This window comes from Acartia tonsa, chromosome 4, assembly GCF_053477335.1.
Source record: "Acartia tonsa isolate MP-2025a chromosome 4, ASM5347733v1, whole genome shotgun sequence".
Lineage (NCBI taxonomy): Eukaryota > Metazoa > Arthropoda > Copepoda > Calanoida > Acartiidae > Acartia > Acartia tonsa.
The window spans coordinates 57,694,736-57,699,517 of NC_137263.1; positions in this window are offsets into that span (position 1 = coordinate 57,694,736).

A 4,782-nucleotide genomic window follows, 5' to 3' on the forward strand; every position below is an offset into this window, starting at 1 on the left:
TATAGTCAAAGTTTTGCTTACAGGCATGCACTGTGTTCCCTTGTGGGGGGGGGGGGGGAGGGACCCTTTACAAATCTTAAGGAGGGGTTTATTACCTACCTCTCAAGTAAATATTTCACAGGGTGGTGTGGGGTATTAAATTCATTACCCCCTCCCCCCCAGCCAAAATCGTGTTTACACCATTAGATGAGCTACATTACACTTTCATACATTTTTAAAGAAACACTTCTCTAAGTCGTGTAAAGCAATGCAATGGATATAGGATATACTTGGATATATTAACTGAATCAGAATCTTTTGGTAATTTCGTTCATCCAGTAGGAGGGTAGGGGTTGGGCAAACGGGGTGGTTGATGTGCATCGTTAATTTAGCCAGCTGCAAGTTTCACTTTATTAGAGTACTAGCGGCTTCGCCCTTTGCCCCAAGAGGTGATCAAAATTTTTTTTTGGCGAAATTCGTAAAGGACCAAGGAAATCTTCAGAAAAAAATAGCCTAAAACCACCACAGGACCAGTAGGTATATTCCCTGAAGAGTTGAATCTGATCGGTTCAGTTGTTACCGAGATCTTAAGGGACGGACAGACAGACATCATTCATTTCACAGCCGCTATGTGGGAAAGCAATCTCCCTCCCCGTATTGAAATGTGTAAAATTTAGGCCTTATTATGAAAGTGATCGAACACTTACATATACATTTGTGTTCGAGCGGCGGTTCTTAGGGTCTTAACTAACATAAAAATAACATTGCATTGTAAGATTATAATGCACTGTAAATTTGATTAAATTAATGGATTTAGAAACAGCTGATAATCCTTTGAGTGAGTCAGCTTCCAGCTGTTTCCGGGATCTCAAACATCAAGAAATCACAATACAATTATTGCCTCAGTAAGCCTTGAATCGTAGTGTTACATTAGTGATATAAAGGGACCTTGGGCTGTAGCGTAACGTAGCACAGCCTATAAAATCTTCAGTTTACTTCCGACTTTGCAGCAAGATACGTGCTATTGCCTTAATAGTGTGATATAATAGTTATTTATCGCATCGTATTATAGACAGCTTTCCGCGGATATTAAAATAAAAAAATGGGCGGGTCTAACAAAGCTGGTATTAATTTTATTATTTTCATTTAGTATTTGTAGAAAATTGTGTTTAAAACGATGCTATACATGAATTTTTGTGTATGGCTTAGAACCGGTTTTAATCCAGCGGATATAAATCGGTTTCGAAGCCATACTAGAAATCTTTTCCTTTAGTAACTGGATGTGTGTGTGTGTGTGTGTGTGTGTGTACTGAAGGATCTCGTTGAACCGTTAGACCGATATGGTTATCCTTTACAGTGAACCTTCTCATACGTCCTGGGAAGGTTTATAACATTTTTATTTTTTTTTTTTGGGGGGGGGGGTGCCTATTTTAGGGAAGCTGCTTACAGTTGGTTCAAGATGGTTTTAGGCTATTTTTATGTAAAAAGTTAATAGTTTAATGTTTGTTATATGTGTTTATCCATTAAGATCTAAGAATTTTCTGTTTTACACATTTTTTACACTTTTGGTACTTTTATAGAATTTTTTTCTCTATGGTTCCAAGCTATATGTAGTGTTTAAACATTTGAACCATAAATTTTAATCTACAGAAGGAGTAATTTTGTTTATCATCATCAATTTAGCGTTTATTGTCTCATCCCTTAAAAAGTACAGAAGATTCGTTCTTTGTTTAATTCTAATCGTGTTTTGATTTTGTTTGATAGGCGTTTTTCCTCAAAGTGTATTGTTTAGCACAGAACACCCCCTCCCACATCTTCTTTAACTTTGTTTTTAAAATAAAATGAAATAAATGGGGGGGGGGGGATAGTTTCTTTTTTGTTTGTCTTATTACTTAATTTCAGGTTAGGTTATATATATATATGGTGTAACACCACAGGGTTAGGGTCCTCTAAGGGGTTCATAGGAAAACGTTTTTCTCGTATTCATTGAATCCGGTGGATAGGAACCGGTTCTCATCCATACTAAAAAACTATGTCTAGCATTGTATTACATCCAGCTTTCTACGAATATAATTTTGTACAATCATAAGATTAAAACCAGTTTTTTAGCCGGTGCCTTCGACACCTCGGGGCTAAAAAACTGGTTTTAATCTCATAATTGTACATTCTATATCCGCGGAAAGCTGTTTATAATACGATGCGAGAAATAATTATTAATTAACTAAAAAACTACCTCCCCTCTTATTCTTTATTTTCAATTAATTATAAAAATAAGGAAGTGGGGGGGGGGGGGTTAAGTGCTTGACAGAAACTTTGAGGGAAAGTTCCCGATAATGGTTTGATTCTGAATTCTTTGTTTGTAAAATTTACAATTATTAAAGACATCTTTGTTGATTAGCCTTTCTCGAAATCTTAGTATAAGGTATAAGATTGTTTCTTTGTTTATTAGCCTTACCCATAATTTGATTTTGATTATGAATAAATTCTTAGTTTTCAAAATTCACAAATAATAAAGTCTTCTTTGTTGATCAGCCTTTCTCGAAATCTTAATATATTAAAATGAAAAAAGATTGAAACTCTCGGGATTAACAAAAGTTATTAATATTATGATTTTTAATTTAGTATTTGTGGAAAGTTGTCTGTTTTACGATGCTTTACATGATTTTTCAGTATGGCTAAGAACCGGTCCTAATCCAGCGGATAATAATTGGTTTAGAGCCATGCTACTGTTATCTAGCATAGTAACATGTAAACAGTTATGGAAGTAGATGGAGGGGGGAGGGGTTGAAGATTTTGAAGGAAGGAAGCAGGGATATAAAGGGATAAGACAATGACCGATAAATTGATGTACATCCCCAATAATACAAGATTACACATAGAAAATAAAACATTTTGATACTCAACTTAATGAACCGACCAATAAAAATTCAAGGAAAGTGCCAAATAAATGAGAAAACGTTATTATAAAACTTTGGGGACTAGTGTAATAAACAGCCCAATGTCCCCTCCCTCCCTGGGAAGGAAGACAATTTAGAATTAACAATCGTTGGCTCACTTTTGGTTGGTGGGGCCCGTTTCTAAAGACAATCTGTTTCACCATAAACACAGTTGCTCACTTACATGGCCTGTTTCTAGAGACAATTTGTTTTAATATAATCACAGTCAAACAATGACAATATTGTTTATAAGTTATCATCGTGAATTATAAGAAAAGCAGTAGAGTATTATACATTATGAATTTGTTATTTTTTTTTGTATGAAATCTCTATTGGGATGTACTAAAAGCTTGACTAATTTTGTTTATTGTAACTGGTAGTGTACACCAATTTATCGTCCATTGTCTTATTCCTTAAGATTCCTACATTAGACTTTTCTATTTTTATAGTAGCAGTGCTAATAATTATATTTTGACTGTGTTAAACTATTTCTTTATATAACTAAGGAAACCGCTATGAAGTTACCTAGTCAAAAGTCAGTTAGTTAGTTTTGGGGTTGGTTGATGGTTCTTCAGTGTTTGGGGGGCTTTTTGGGGACTTTTAAGCATATACAGTGTGTGTCATAAAAAAAACTACGTTTTCAGAATTTCTAAGCTAGATGACCAGATAGGACAGAAAAAAAAAAATTTTAGTTCTCTGTTTTAAAATACTTCAAATTTATTTCATTTGCAATTTAATATCAAGTAGAAATGTGTTACTAGTAAAACTAATATTTTTTTAAAAATCTAAAAAGCCTTAAAATGTGCTCTTTAAAAAAGATATTAATAAATAAATGAAATCAATAAGATTTTTGTTTCATGATCCTATTGGTTGTGTTTAGAAAACTAAGAAATGCAGTCAATAGATTTATTATTACTTAGACGTTGCACCCGATTTTCATGTACTCTTACAAAGTGATGCTCGCAGCTGGCTATATAACAATACCTACTTTTCCACATTCTCTCCCCTCCTACTGGTAAATATACTGACCAATAAATTTGGTCCATATCAGCAAGATAAATTGACTACAAATTTTTACCCTGTCAATATATCCACGTATATTTTGATTTTTGAGTCACCCTGTTTTTATATGTACATATACACAGTTTATAGTACAATGTGAGTTAGAACTTAGTTACCTTCTTGAGGGTGTGGCATTTAGTTAGTTTTTATACGTGAACTATGGCATGTTGGAATTGTCTAATTGATTTAAAACTTTGTATAAAGATTTCTGCAAAAATTAGGCATACAGATAGTTATCTTCGTGAACTATGGAATGTTTGAATTGTCCTATGAATTTCAAACTTTGTATAAAGATTCTTTTATAAAAAGATGGATTTATCCCCTGGGATGATATACAAAACTACTCTCTGGATTAAAATTATTGGTTAAAAAGATTAGACACTTAAGACTTAAAAATGTTTTATATAAAATTTTCCTTTAACTTTTTTGACAGTCGAAAATTTAGGAAATAAAAAATATATTCTTTTGTCTACCAATCAAAATCAATTCTGTTTTTTTTTTTAATTATAGCTTTATCTTTTCAGTATCAATCGTATAAAGTATGGACTTTAGTGTTAGAAAACTTAGAGGCAAAAAAGGGTTTTTATCCCTCCCACATTTTTAAAACTTTTTGCTCTTGTAAAATATATGTTATTTTTCTTTAAAAATTAAATAAAAACATAAGGGTGGATACAGATTTTAATATATAATTTTTATAATGTATACAAATTACACCCTTCAATTATCGAATATTTACATTTTTTTTTGTTATTTTCTAATGAATATTAATGGATGTAATTGTACAATATACGTGGATATATTGACA